This window comes from Terrapene carolina, unplaced genomic scaffold (genome assembly GCF_002925995.2).
Source record: "Terrapene carolina triunguis isolate 2854851 unplaced genomic scaffold, T_m_triunguis-2.0 Scaffold139, whole genome shotgun sequence".
In the NCBI taxonomy this organism is placed as follows: Eukaryota; Metazoa; Chordata; order Testudines; family Emydidae; genus Terrapene; species Terrapene triunguis.
This window is the reverse complement of record NW_020664490.1, coordinates 1384450-1400733: the sequence shown is the minus strand read 5'-3', so window position 1 is coordinate 1400733 and position 16284 is coordinate 1384450.

Below are 16284 nucleotides of genomic sequence, written 5' to 3'. Positions count from 1 at the left end.
TGGTCCAAGGGGGGGGAATAAAATTGAACAGTTTAAAATGAATATCTTTACTGAACATAATCCTCATCAAAACTGTGTTTATAGAGTGCAGGATGCCTGACTTGTATATGCAGAAGTAGATTAGGACTCTGACTTCCCAGTCTGATGGAACTCAGGCACATGACAAGGTGAGATGCTTGGACTTCGGAGAGGATATCAGCAGTTTGTCAGAACACTACTTATCTACCCATTAAGTAAAGATAACAAGCTGAAATAAAAAGCGCAGCTACAGTAATTTTCTGCTAGAGGGAGAATGATTCAGGGGAAACAGTGATTCCAGTAAAAAGGGAGGAGAGAAATCTCAGGACCTCATTTGGAGATACATTCAGGTTAAAATCAAGTAGGGAGAGAAAACCAAACTTGTATGACTAGAAGGATTTTTCCCTCTTTTCAACCCCAGCAAATAATATCAAATAATATACTATTGTCCCTAAAGTATATGTCACAATAATGTACTTGGAATTTGCATATTTTATAGCATATTATAATTTGCACCATAAATTAGTGTCATTAGCTAAAAAGCGAGGGCTCCTTGAACTGCAACTTGTGGGAACAAGCACTGAGAAAGTAATACACCACACTAAAGTGTTTGCATACCCATCAGTGCAAATCTGCATAACTATGAGTTCATCATAGCTAACCGCATTGTACATCATAACTGTTACAGCAATAGCTGGAAAGGTTGTCACTCTCAGTACAAACTGAAATGCTGCATCAGAATCTACTGTACTTAATGGTTGTATATTTGTGAATAAGTACTGCTAAAAATGCTATTTAAAACTTATATCAAGACTTTGCTTTTTATCTTTCATATATAATTATTTTTCCTCATTTAAAATATCCTTTCTGATAGGAAAAAAAAAATCTTTGTCATCTAATCAGAAACCTGCCTCAGAGTCAAAAGAGACAGCAAAATACTTTTTACCTGATTTTATGAAAGTTACTTTAGGTTCCTGCATGGTCTTAAAGCCTAACCAAGATTTTCAAAATTGGATATATTTTGGGTACCTCAAGTCTTACATCCCCAACTTGAGATGCCTTATAGGTGCTTGATTTATAGAAAGCGTTAAGCAGCCCTCTCCCTGAAATTCAAGCCCACCAGTCACTTTGGTAAATCTTCGCCTAGGTTTTCAAGTAATACACAGAGAGAAAGCAGAAGGAGAAAACTATAGATTGTCTTCTCTGTTCACTTATTGCTATAATGGTATGACAGATGAAAGACCCATGAATTATGATATAGCCATCTTACATCATTAGCCTGTTCACAGGTCAGCAAGATGCAATCCTTGATCCATCAAGCAAGAGCTGTCTCAGAAGCACTTTTCTCTTTTGAGGGACTCATTACATTAAAATACCATTTCTTGATTGGAGCCTTAAAGCCAACAAACCATGCTTCATGTTAATAAAATTTTGGCAATACAAGATAAGGAGAATGTTTAACCCTAGAGAAAGTGCAGTCTTCTTTTCTGAAAACACTCAAGGTTAAGGCAAACCATAGATATGTTGATATGAAATCTAGTGTTCACATTAGGGATAAACTCAAGTGTGAGATGGAGGGCAACCCTACAAAGGAAAAAATGAACATGGGGGAATAAGAAAATAAGACAAGAATGGCATTCAGCTCCTCAACTCTTCTAGTGGAAGTCACTACAAAAAACTACCTTGAGGGATAGCAGCTTAAAGGAAATTGCTTCTAGAGTTTCAAAAAAGATGAACTGTTATTACTGGCCAAACCAAAGACAAATCCAACTGAGGGTTAACAGAATCGTAGAAGGGTGTCTAACAAATACACTGGTATAGGATGTGAGTCATTTCCCCTTATACTGCAAGAAAACTACCAATAGCTGAAATCACTAGGAAATGAATATGAAGGACACTAAGTCCGTTTGTTGCCAATATATACCAGAGAAAACAAGAGAAGACATTAGTATTGCACTCAGTATGCCATCTCATATATGCCTTCCAAATATGTGAATATGTACAGTGTCTGAGTTGAAAAATTCCTTCTGGTGACTAGATAGCTGGGCAAAACGAGATGAGAATCTTTACTGCAGCAAATGGACCAACTCAGAGTCAGGAATTTTGAATGGGTGAATCAAACTGATTCCTGTGAGAGGAAATTTGAAACATAGGGGGCATCTCCAGTAAGTCCCACAATAGACTAATCAGCACAATGAGGACACCAGCAAAGCAGTAAAATGAGTGGCTCTTACTGAATATGTTGGGGATTGGGTAAGTTGCGGAAAGCAGTATTCCAGATCCTTCAACCCCAAACAAAATGCATTGGTAGATAGCACTTTGGGATTAGAGAAAGAAGGTTGGTGAGGTAATATCTTTCATTGGACCAACTTCTGTTGATGAGACAGACAAACTTTTGAGCTTACACAGAGCTCTTCTTCAGGTCTGGGAAATTTACTCAGAGGGTCACAGCTAAATACAAGCTGGAACAGATTGTTTAGCATAAGTGGTTAACAAGTATTTCAAGGGAACATTCAAGTGAAGAAGCCTGTTAACACCCCCCCTCCAGTCACAGGGAGGAAAAGGCAGGGGGAGAAGCAGCTAAGAGAATTCTTAGTGGTTTATAGATTGTTGTAATAAGCCATAAATCCAGTGTCTCTATTCAGTCCATGATTTTTAGTGTCTAGCAAAGTTATGAATTTAAGCTCTGCAGGCTCGTCTTTTGAAAGTGTTGTGCAGGCTTCCATTGAAGATGGGGACTGATAAATCAGATATAGAGTGATTACCTCTATGAAAATCAGGGGAGTGTCACTGAGATTAAAGACAAATCAGCGCTGATGGGACACTCCTACGATGTCTGTGTAGTTAATCCACCTTTTTGAGATGTGGTAGCTATGTCGACGGGAGAAACTCTCCTGTTGACATAGTGCTGCCTACTCAGGGAGGGTTAGGTCGGTATAACTCCTTGCTCAGAGATACGGATTTTTCACATCCCTTAATGATGTAGTTATACCGATATAGGTCTGTAGTGTAGACCTGACTCAAGGCTATCATAGAAATTCCTGTACTCTGAACAATGGGAGGTTAATGTCTGCTAACTGAGCCAGTCTGTTGTGGAATTGCTCTTTCCTTGGAGTTAAGTCCTGAGGGAGAGAAACCACAACCACACCCAGAACATCTCAGGAGGAATTCTCAGAAGAAGAGAGGCTCTGGTGCCACATCATCTGTTGACAAACAAGTGCCTGATTATTGCTCTGGATTAAAGTTGCTTGTTCAGAAGTGATTATGGTTTCCAGGGTCAGGAAAATAGCCTGAAGCTTGTTTTTGTTCCTCAGGAGTCCATGTGCCCTGTTGAAATAGTGCTCCCTACTCCAGGAGTCTAATATCCAAACCATGCAAAGGATGTCAGAAGTCAGTGAAAGACATATTCACCAAGTCGTGAGGCAGACGGGAACATCAGAATAAAAGGGACAGAACCACCTAAGGAAGAGAGAGGACAAAGACTGCCACATTTCCAGGAGGAAAGGTTGCATAGGACACAAATAAAGGGAGATGCGAATTTCAAGCAGGATGCAAAGTGATCCAAAAGTTGAAGAATGAAATGAACTAAAACAGGAAGAAAATACATGATCTGGAATAAGGTATTCTGGAATCCCAAATAAGAATATGAAGGCCTTTGCCAGTCAGGTATTGAGGATAAATAGGCATATGGGTTAACTCCTGAGAGAGGCAGGGCTCAAATGAGACTTGTACTAATTGATCATGACTGTGATTAAAGAGGTTCTGAAATACTTTATCCCAAGACAAAGAAGAATTACATATGTGAAGGAGTGTACTACCCCTTTAAGGGACAGGCTGGAGCTTACAGGTGGAATAGCCTGTGGTGTAATCAAGGAAGCTCTGCCCCACTGCAGGGCTATATAAATAGGAAGAAAAAGCTGACAAGAAGCTGGGGAGAACCATGCAGGCTGCAGTGAGTGATGGTTGTTTCCACTCAGGTTCTAGGAGACAACACAAACTAGACCCTTTGTTTGTGAGGTGAGGGCCTTATGAACTATGTGGTGTAATTGCTCCTGTCCTGAAACCTTATTAAAAGAGGACATGCTATCTGTTAGTGTGTGTTGGTTTCTCCTTGCTACACTGTTTTAAAGTGAACCTATTGCTGCTCCAATTGGGGCAAATTAAGGTTGGGCAAACCCGAACTGCTACACTGGGCTACAAAGGGGTGCACAGTGAGTGCCACACTTTTACACATTCCCTGAAGTATAAAAATAGACTTAGACATGATGATACTCTTTAAAGAAATCCTATTATGAACTGTACCAATAGTTCCACTTAATGCAATCAGGAAAAGGTTAAATTCAGTCCTGAATGATAAATAATACATTTATGGACTAATGAGGACTTCTACTTGTTATCACAATAAAAGATAATTTTCAGGGGAACCATGTTGTTAGGTGGTTTTTTAAAACAATAAAAGTAGTCAAATGGAACAACAAATGCTTCATAAAAATCAACCAGTAATTTATGACCATACCAAGGGAACAGCATAACAATGTAAAACAGAAAATAAAACTTGGATAATTAAAATTGTTCTACCACAATACATACTTCGATCATTAAAATCCTCCAACAATAATAGATATCCTTCATAATAAAAAAAAAACCAATGTATTCTGGAATGAGTATCACACACAAAGTGTATAATGAAAAAAAAACAGTTGATTAACACATAGGCCAATTTCAGGCCTGATACAAGCAGATGCAACTTCACTGAGCCCAATGGAGTTGAAGCTGAGGTGAATTTGGTCCAGGACATCTCACAAGCCCACTTCATTTAAAATCAATACAAATACCAGTTCTAAATTATAGAATAACCAGATAAATTTGGGTTGCATTTTTATCAATGACTTGGAAAAAACAGAAACTCATTATTGATAAAGTTTGCAAATGACACAAAAATTGGGGGGGTGGTATTGAATGAAAAGGATAGGTCACTGATACAGAGTGATCTGGACCACTTGGTAAGTAGGACATAGGTAAACAATATGCATTTCCATACAACTAAAAGTGAGGTCATACGTCTAAAAACAAAGAATGAAGGCCCTACTTACAGGATGGGAGACTATCTTTGGAAGCAGTGATTCTGAAAAAGACTTTGGACTCATGGTTAATAATCAGCTGAACATGAGCTCCCAGTAGAATGCTATGGTGATCCTTGGACGTATAAACATAAAAATATCAAGTAGAAGTAGAGAGGTTAAATTACCTCTGTATCTGGAAGTGGTGCAACTGCTTCTGGAATACTGTGTTTAGTTCCGGTGTCCACAATTCAAGAAGAGGAAGTTACTCACCTTCTGCAGTAACAAGAGTTCTTCAAGATGTGTCCCCCTGTGGGTACTCCACTTCAGATCGGAGATTTTGCTCAGTCGGGGCGCATGTGTGCAGTAGTCATCTCGCGGTGCCTTTGGCACCTCATGTAATGTGCACATGACCCGACTCATTCAGTTCCTTCTCTACCGGGAGCTCGATGAATGAACTCTGAAGTAGATGGGAGGAGGGTGGGTAGTGTAGTACCCACAGGGACACACATCTTAAAGAACCCTTGTTAATGCACAAGGTGAGTAACTTCCCCTTCTTCTTCGAGTAGTGTCCCTGTGGGTGCTCCACTTCAGGCATCTGTAGAGCAGTGCCCTACTGTGGACGGTAGGGGCTTCAGAGTCATATATGTTGTTACAGAGAGCACGGTAAGGCCTAATATGGTGTGTCATAGAGGATTAAGTGATGGCATAGTGTTTTGCAAAAGTGTGCTCTGAGGCCCATGTTGCAGCCCTCCATATGTCTATTAGAGGGATATTGTTCAGGAAGGCTATACATGTAGCAATGGCATGCATAGAGTGGGATTGGATCCCTGATGGGTGTTCCTTGTTGTGCAGTCGATAGCAAAGTTGGATACACATAGAGATCCATTTAGATCAGTGGTTCTCAAACTTTTGTATTGCTGACCCCTTTCACACAGCAAGCCTATGAGTGCGACCCCTCTTATAAATTAAAAACACATTTTTTTTATATTTAACACTATTATAAATGCTGAAGGCAAAGTGGGGTTCGGGGTGGAGGCTGACAGCTCACGACCCCCCATGTAATAACCTCATGACCCTCTGAGGAGTCACGACCACAGTTTGAGAACCCCTGATTTAGACAGTCTCTGGGTTGCACAGCACTTGGAGCATTCTGTTGTGGAAATGAACAATCTTGGGGATTTCCAGAAGGGCTTGGTTCTGTTTAAATAAAACACTATGGCTCATCTGACATCACGTGTATGCAGGATGGCCTCTTGTGAGTTCTCATGTGGTTTTGGGTAAAACGTAGGAAGATGTATGGGTTGGTTTATATGGAAGGATGTCGATACTTTAAGCAAAAATTTTGGGTGTGGCCACGTGACCTTGTCTTTAGTGAACATGGTGTAAGGGGGCTCAGCCATGAGTGCCCTGATCTTGCTGACTCATCTAGCTGAGGTGATCGTGACCAAGAATGTGACTTTCATAGACAAATGAAGGAGTGAACAGGTTGCTAAAGGTTCAAAAGGTGCTCTGGTGAGGCATTTAAGTACAAGGTTCAAGTCCCATGGCGATGTAGGTTGTCGGACTTCCGGGTACATGTGCTGTATACTGATAAGGAAGCGTCTAGTGATTGGGTGGGCAAAGACTAGGACGTTCCCTCCACCTTATGGTGAAAGGCTGTGATAGTCACTAGGTGTACTTTGATACAGCTTATGGATAAACCCGATTCTTTGAGTTCCAGTATGTAGTCAGGGAGGACTGGTAGAGGCGCCATGACTGCAGTTAACTGTTTTTGTTGGCACCATAGTGAGAATCTCTTCCATTTTTGGAGGTAAGTATTGCGAATGGTGGGTCTCCTGCTATTTAATAATACATGTTTCACTCATTCTGAGCAGGCTACTTCATCGTGTTAGAACCATGTAGGAGCCATGCTTTGAGGTGAAGTTTCTCTGGATTTGGGTGGAGAGTCCGGCCTGTTCTGCAAGAGGAGATCCACCCACAAGGGAAGAACCCGTGGGGCGCACACTGCCAAGCGCATCAGGTAAGGGAACCAAGTCTGTCTGGGCCACATTGGAACAATCAATATGATATGCACCCTATTGGTGCATATCATGTGAATGACTGGGAGATTAGAGGGATCTGTGGGAATGTGTACATGAGTGCTGTATCCCATGAGATGAGAAATGCATCCCCTAAATATTTGGGTGCTAGTCCTGCCCTGGAGCAGAAGAGTGGGCACTTGTGGTTTATTGCTGATGCAAACAGGTCTACTGATAGAAAGCCCCATTCCTGGAATATTGATTGGAGGACACTGTCGTGTACTTCCCATTCGTGCTTCTGGGAGAAATATCTGCTTAGCATGTCTGCCGTTGTGTTCCGGCACCCCAGGAGGTAAGATGCTGAGATGGTTATATTGTGGTGAATGCACCAATTCCATAATTTTATGGCCTCGGTGCAGAGTGAATGGGAGCGAGCTCCTATTGGCGATCGATATAGAACATTCATGCTATGTTGTCGGTTAGTATGCAGATTTACTCATTCCGTATGATCGGAAGTGTCTGCACACATTGTATAGACTCGGAGCTCCAGGAAATTGATGTGAAGCTGGGTTTCTGTTGCTGACCACCTGCCTTGTACAGTGTGCTGGTCCAAGTGAGCACCCCAGCCTCAGCCATCCCTGTAGGCAACACATATGCAGTCTCACAACAAATGTTGTAGCTGCCATATGACCTAATAGTTGTAGGCAGGTTCTGGCAGATGTTTGAGGGCCGTTGGTGACTGTCGAGATGAGGTTGGTTAGTGTTATGAATTTGTCGCCAGGCAACAATGCTCTGGCCTGTGTGGAATCAAGGTAAGCCCCGATGAATTCCAGTTGTTGCATTGGGGTCAGTGTAGATTTCTGTACATTTATTTGCAATCCCAGTGTCTGGAACAAAGCAATGGTGGTCTGCCCCATGTTTGTTGCTTCTTCCTGAGTTGTACCTTTCAGTAGACAATCATTTAGGTACGGGAAGATCATCACTCCTCTTCTTCGCAAGTGGGCCGCCACTACCACAAGGGTTTTGGAAAAAACTCGAGGGGCAGTGGAAAGGCCAAAGGGTAGTACTCTGTACTGGTAATGATTAAGCCCCAGCATGAATTGTAGGAGCTGGGTGTATGGTAATATAAAAATAAGCATCTTGGAGGTCGAGGGCTGAAAACCAGTCCCCCTTGTCTAGCACTGGTGTAATTGTGGCAATTGTGACTATTTTGAATCTGTGATTCTGCACAAACTTGTTGAGCTTCTGAAGTTCTAAGATGGGTCTCCATCTGCCATTTTTCTTTTTGGTGAGAAAATAATGGGAGTAAAAACCCTTACCCTTGTATTGAGTTGGAACTTGCTCCATAACACCCAATTGTAGGAGATGATTCACTTTCTTTTGAGAGGTGCTTGTGAGAAGGGTCCCTGAAGAGGGACAGGGAAAAGGGGGTAGGGTAGGGGGAAGGGAGATGAAGGGGATGGCATAGGCCAATCTTAAAATCTCCAGTACCCATTGGTCCATTGTTATTGCTGCCCAGGCATGGTAGAATGGGCACAGGCGGTGGCCAAAAGGTTGGGTAGAAGTATCTGAAAGCACTGTATTGTGGGGGAGGTCATTCAGGCCTTCGACCAAAACTTCAAAACTGTGACTTGATGGTAGATGGTTGTGAAGACGAGGACTGAGTTTGAGGAGCCCTGCATCTTTGTGGGTGTTGTTTATTTCTGTTCTGGTCAAAGTGCCATTGTTGTGGGAAGTAGAAAGAGGTGTGTCTACCCTTTTGGTATGGTTGGTACCAACGTCTTCTGTTAGGTGGTGTTTATATGCCTAAGGTGTGCAGACTGGCCCTAGAGCCCTTCACTGAGTGAAGAACGTCATCTGTTTTTGCGGAAAAGTGTTTCTCCTGATTGAAGGGTAGATCCTCCACTTTGAGTTGGAGCTCTTTTGGGATACTGGATAACTGCAACCACGAGACCCTGTGCATTATGACAGCCATGGCCATCGTTCTCGCAGCAGTGTCTGCTATATCCATCGAGACCTGTAGGGCTGTAAGGGCAATTAGTTGTCCCTCCATCATGATGGCGTTGAACTGGGGACGTTTTTCCTCGGGTAATGCCTCAAGGAATTCTTGCAGCTTACTTTAGTTATTGAAGTTATACTTGGCTCGAAGGGCTGAATAATAACCAGAATTGGAGTGTAGCCGACGAGCACACCTTTCTAATAGTTTGTGTTCTTTGTCTTGTGACGTGGACCGAAATTGGGGTTGTTTCCTGCAATGGTTGGCATCTTCCACAACTAGGGAATTGGGTTATGGATAAGAGAAGAGAAAGTCCATCCCTTTAGTTGGGACAAAGTACTTTCTGTCAGCTCTTTTACTGGGAGGTGGTATCGTTGTGGGAGTCTGCCAAATATTGTCTGCTGGTTTCATTATGGCATCATTTATGGGTAGTGCAATTCTGGATGAAACTGATGTCTGTAAGATTTGTAACAGCTTATGCTGCTTGTCTTGCACCTCTTCTAGGGGAATGTCTTGGTTGGCAGCTACTCTTTTAAAGAGTTCCTGAAATTTTCAGGTCATCTACTGTGGTTGGAGGCGGTGGTATGACTGCCTTGTCAGGGGAGGAAGATGAGTTGTGGGCTGGTGAAATGCCTTCATGGTCCGTGTCTTCTTCCTCCTCATCTGCCGTGCCCTTGGGTGCCTCCGATGTCTCCCTATGCGGGGATGGTGGAGAAGAGTGAATTTCTCCTTGGGCTGGAGTCGAGGGTCTACTGTAGTGAGCCCTATATGCTGCCCAGGAGTCCCAGGGGGGCCACTGCATAGGAAATGGACAAATCCAGGGTTGTCTATACCATCGATGCATCTCATGAGATTGGCAAGACTTGGTCCTAACAGCTTCCCATGGTGGTCTACACTCTGTGGGTGAAGAGTGTTGGGAGAGAAATGGCTCCCATGTGAGTCCTCTTCTTCATCACTGGAAATGGGCTGGGGAGCAGGTGAAGTGAGTAGCTGCTCCTCTAGTTGGCCCAGAGATTCATCAGTGCAGAGCAGAGGTGATTGTGGCACCGAAGACACCGTTATGATGTCCTTGTGCTGTAGAAACTGTTGTGAAGCCACCTGTTTCTGTGCCAACAGTGCCGCTGTTGCAGATATAGTTGGTGCCATGACTGTTTTTTGGATGGCCTTGGTCGAGATGGTCAGTGCCTGTGATGAATGAAAGGGGAGGGGATAGCTCCCTTTTATGGACACCCAGCCAGCCAGTTAGCTATAAATCCCTCTTGGTAGTTGTTCTCTACTTGCTTTACCTGTAAAGGGTTAAAAAGTCTCCCTGCATAGGTAAAAGGAAGGGAGTGGGCACCTGACCAAAAGGGCCAATGGAAAGGCTAGAACTTTTTAAAATTGGGGGAAAAAACTTCCCCTTTGTCTGTCTGTGTTGTTCTCCCGGAGAGTAGAGACAGGGCTGGAACTATGCTGTAAAAAGCTTTGGGCCAGGTATGAAAAATCACCAGATCATACCTAGAATCTACTCATATAAAACCCCAGATATGTAAGTAGATCAGGAAATGTCTAGGAAGACTCAATTAGGTTTATCTCTTTTATTTCTTTATGGCTTGTGGACTCCTCTGTGCTAACCCCAGGTGCTTTTGTTTTTCTTGTAACCTTTAAGATAGACCTCAAGAAAGCTATCTTGATGCTTAATCCTTGTAATTGTTTTGTTTTTTAATCTAGCAAAAAGCCTAAATTCCAAATGTATTTTCTTTCTTTTTGTTTTTAATAAAATTTACCTTTTTTTTAAGAACAGGTTTGGATTTTTGTGTCCTAAGAGGTTTGTGCATATGTTGTTTAATTAGCTGGTGGCAACAGCTGATTTCCTTTGTTTTCTTTCTCAGCTCTTCCCCGGAGAGGGGGTGAAAGGGCTTGAGGGTACCCCACTGGAAGGAATTCCCAAATAGACCTTCCGGTTCTCAAAGGGGTTTTTGCACTTGGGTGATGGCAGCATCTACCCATCCAAGGTCAGAAAAAAACTGTAACCTTGGGAGTTTAATACAAGCCTGGAGTGGCCAGTATTAATTTTTAGAATCCTTGAGGGCCCCACCTTCTGCACTCAAAGTGCCAGAGTGGGGAATCAGCCTTGATAGTGCCATTCTCGGTCTCTCCGTTGGTGCCGACGACTGAGTCGGTGCCAGTGGTGATGGCATTGCCAGCGATACTGGCCTCAGTGCTGATTCCCGCACTGGAGTCGTCAGTGCCATGGAGGAGGAGGGGCGCCTTGACTCCATGCTGGTGTGGTGGGGCTCAGCAGAGGTCTGCAGAGGGACGGTACCGGAGATGCTCAGAGCCTCAAAGGTGCTAACTCTTGTCGAGCTCAGCACTGAGGTGTGCAACCTTGCCACCGAGGATAGCGACCTTGCCAGGGACCTCTTTTTTTTCTGAGTGTCCCTAAGAGGGGAGGTCACGGCTCACTTCCTGGAAGTTTTGGAAGACTGAGCACTTCCATTAGCAGAGATTTTGCTCAGGGAACCATCTGCTGATGTTGATTTTGGTCCCTAAGGAATAGACTGAAGGGACTTTTCCATTAAAATCATCCTGAGGTGGAGATCTCTGTCACACTGTGCCCTGGCTTTCAGGTTACTACAGTGGGCACATTTTTGAGGGATATGAGTCTCCCACAAACAACGGACACACGACGAATGGCCATCGGAGACTGGCATCTCCTCATGGCAAGAGTCACAGCATTTAAACCCAGGTGAGCAAGGCATCATGGCTGTTAAACGTTTCCCAAAGGGGAAGGGAGGAGGCAGATAACAATTAAAGATTTTGTGGAGTGCAAGAAATGGTATCTAACTAACTAAATGAGACATACAAAGCTACAACTCATCAAATTATTTCTATAGAAAAAATGAAGAGGCAGCACTGCCACTGAGCTCCATCTGCAGCCGAGGATGGTTGGGAAGAAACTGAATGGGTCTGGTTGTGCGCGTGCTATATGAGGTGCCAACAGCACCGCGAGACAACTACTGTGCCGAACACTGCTACTGAAAATCTCCAATCTGCGGCGCAGGAATGCACCGACGCCTGAAGTGGAGCATCCACAAGGACACTACTTGAAGAAGAAGCATGTTGATAAATTGGTGAGGATTCAGAAAAGAGCCACAAGCATGATTAAGAGATAGGTAAACATGCCTTATAGTGATAGAGTCATGGAGTTCAATTTACTTAGCTTACCAAAGAGAAGGTTATGGGAATGACTCTATTACAGTCTATAAACACCTACACTGGGAACAGAAATTTGATAATAGAGGACTCCGCAATCCAGCAGACAAAGATATAAAAAGATCCAATGGCTGGAAGTTAAAGTTAGACAAATTTAGACTAGAAATCAAGTGAAAATGTTTAACGGTGAAGGCAATTAACCATTGGAACTACGTATCATGGGTTGTGGATGAATCTCCATTACAGGTAATTTTTAAATCAAGACTAGATGTTTTCCTAAAAGATATGCTGTAATTAATACACAATGATTGTACTCGAAGCAGGAATAAATACAGGGAAGTCCTACAGCCTGTGTTATGAAGGAGGTCAGACTAAACAATCACAATGGTCTTTCTGGCCTCAAAATCTATGAATCTATACATTGCATGGATTTTAAGGCCTGAAGGGACCATTAGATCATGTAGTCTGACTTTTTGTGTAACACAAGCCATAGACTTTCACCCAGTTACTCCTGCATGGAGTCCAGTAACTTGTGTCTAATTAAAGTGTATCTTCCAGAAAGGCATCCAGTCTTGATTTGATCCAGTTTCTCTTTTCTTTGACAAATAGCTGCAATGACCATTCTGGATTTCAACATGGTTTTGTTTTAAAAACATATGGGGTGTGAAATATCCTTCTTTCAAAATTGTTACACTAAAACTGAATGATTCATTACATTCAAATACCATTTACTTCACTTTTGTTTTATCATAAGAAACAAAAAACATTTGTGCGTTTCATATACATTATCTATATGCCTATGAAAAATGACTACAATCCAAGAAACAGAACATAATTCCATTCAAAACATACAAGACCTTTGTTGCAATTTGTAAGATTTCTAAAAAACTCTGTCAGCCAACAAAGTCATCCTTATTGAAGAGTAGATATAATATATTTTCACATAATTACACTAACATTTCCTTTTGCAACGTATTGCAATAAGAGATGATCACAAAAAGCAGACTTTTATTGAGTTAATTAATTTCAAATATCACTAATTCAGCCAATGCTTCTGAAGAGATAAACCAAAAGAAACTTTGTAAAGAAGATCTCATCTCTGTTGTTGTAATCACTAACATCTATTTCTCTAAAGAAAAAAAATTATGCTTTTATTGAAATCCAGATTCTTTCTGTTCAGATCTGCTTAATAACATTCTAAAATTAAACAGCAGCATAAAGAGTTAAATCAGGACCATCAAATCTTTTTCAACTATGTTTCAGACATTGTGCATCTGTAAGTTTTCTCCCCTAATGGTGCTATTCCCCCTTTGCATATCCACCTTGTGCTACGAACAAAACAGATTAATTTTATGATGGTATGCTGTGGTTACACAGTTCAGTCCAACCAATAGCAACCAGTATTATAGCATTTTGTTCCAGTTTTCATACTCTGTCACTCAGCTCTCCTCCCTTCTGCTATTCACTAACATAAAAAAATTACAGTAAGACCTAATGAACCTTCTTGAATTATGAGTTCTCATCAGCATTATCATGTATCAAACCAGTTTCTCTTGGTAAGCATATAGTATATCATAAAAAAATAAATACTTTTTGGGCCTGTATATGTCATACTTCATAACAATAGAACATTTCAGAGTAGAGAACTTTCTTGGCTTTAGAATGACATATTACATGTAAAAGTTTAAGTAAATATATCTAATTATCTATAAATTTTAATGCTGGTCAGTATAGGATTGTAAATTACTTGAAAAAAACTATTGCTATGTGTTTTCTTATCTTGATCATCCTAGGCTAAGATGCTGGAAGGCTTTTCTTTACATGGAGGTGAAAGATTTCACTTTGGATTATTGTAAGCTGCAGGTATCTTAGTTGTACAGTGTGATCCAAGCACTAGCTGACAGTTCAAGAAGAGAAAATGACCGAGTTGGGCTCAAGGGGGTTTACAGCAAGTTTGTCCTAGAGCCTCTCAGAAGTAGTTATTGTGTGCTAAGGTATGGGTTAGTTGTATTATTCAGTAACAGCTGAATCATTTGCTTAAAAAACAAGAGAAATGCATTATATATAACAAGTACAAGAGGAAATTTAATATCATCCTTTAAGATTATATTAATATGACAAACTTTAAATAGGTAATGCTAATACTCACTGATTTTTTAAAAATAAGTTGTAAATTCAATTAAATACTGAAAATTTAAAATAAAATAGCAAGCTATATAACCCTGTGTATCCTCTGGAAATTTAAAATAGGACAATATTTTTGGTCAGCCGCCACTTCTGTATAAAAATTTATTAATTTATTTTTAATCTGTGACAGATACATTTCACATCTACAACATGTAACTTTATATTCTTACACCATGCAATTTAACACAGATATTCATTTTAAAATCATGAACTCTTATTTATTATATTCAAACCCATGTGAACTAAATTAGGGAGGTAACATTGTCTTAGTTTCAAATCAGAAGGTAAAACAATTGATAAATTAAAATCAGATTTCTAGATACCAAGAAGCAGGCCAATGTTTAACAATGTGCTTCTGTATCTTTAACTACCCACTGGGAAAGAAGTCAATCAACACTGCTGGTTAATAATAGTAGGACCAGCTGTTACACAGCTTGAAATTGACAACAGTAAACTAATTTCAGCACTTACTTCCATCTTTCAAAGGGGAGTATATTTTGATTAACTGTTAGTATTAGGATTCACCATAATAGGATTTTCTTTATTTTTACTACTTAATATTCTAAGGAGTAAAGACAAACAAAGGAGAAGAATAATCCAGTTTGATCCAAGGTTCAAAGCACTACTGGGCAGTGCAGAAAAACAACTCATAAATACATTGTTACAATGTACTGTAGATTGTCTATATAAAAAGGATTCACTTTTGTTTTATCCATTCATTTCCCTTCTCCTAATGTCAGTTACCACAAATTTCTAATATCAACTTTCATATCATAATGCTACTGATCTCTGGGCTCTATTATTATTGTTGTTTCCAATGTACTTGATAAAAAATAAATTTTAGTACTTAAACCTCACACATCACTACAGTTTTCTACAAACAAAAGGTCATTGTCCCTTCTTAGTATGCTTGATATTTCTAGTTTAATATTATTTATGCATATTTAGTTCTAATAATTTCTACTAGAAATAAACAAAATCATTATTACCATAGCCTAATCTATAAATGATGTATTAACTATATTAATTACTTAATAATTCCCAGTTATCACTTTGAGGGTTGTTAGGTTCTTGTCCCAAGATCAGGCCCAGTATTATTAAAATTACTATATAGTTGGGAACCCCGATGGGCATGGTTGCAAAATGCACACTACAGGAACTCTTCTATATTTACAATAATTTATTAATACATTTAGCAAAGCCACAAACACTCCAACTCAGTAAGATAGATAAAGATAATACAGAAAGTACATCTGAACATCCATACTCACACCATCCCTTGCAGAACAACCTAAAATTTTAGCAATTCTCTTCCTCATCACCATCATCTACCTCCTTCACCAGTGGCCATCATTCTGGCAACTCTCAAGGGCTATATCTCTCTCTCCTGAAGCCCACACGCTGGAATACAACTTTTATAATATGTTACACTGATGCCACTATGTCTAATGAATATTCAGTAGTGGTTTCTCACCTCTTACTTATTTGTATTTCCTCACCCTACTATTGTTGAGGTGCCCTTCACCTAGAATATTAATGATCTCAACTTATTATCATATATGCCAATTCGTTGCAATGGTACTCTTGTGGTTGGATGTTCTTTCCAAAAGCTGGTGTTATCTCATGTTTCTGTGGTTGGCTGATGTCATTATTGACAAAATTCCCCCTTACACTCTATTTCCTGTTACCCCAAACTTAGGGTTTACCGTTGGGCCATTTATCTGTGTCAAAGTTCATAGGCCTCAAGTCCTTATGCTGACTTGCTGAAGCTAATGTCTTACAGGATACAGGCTTGTAGGTTCCTTGC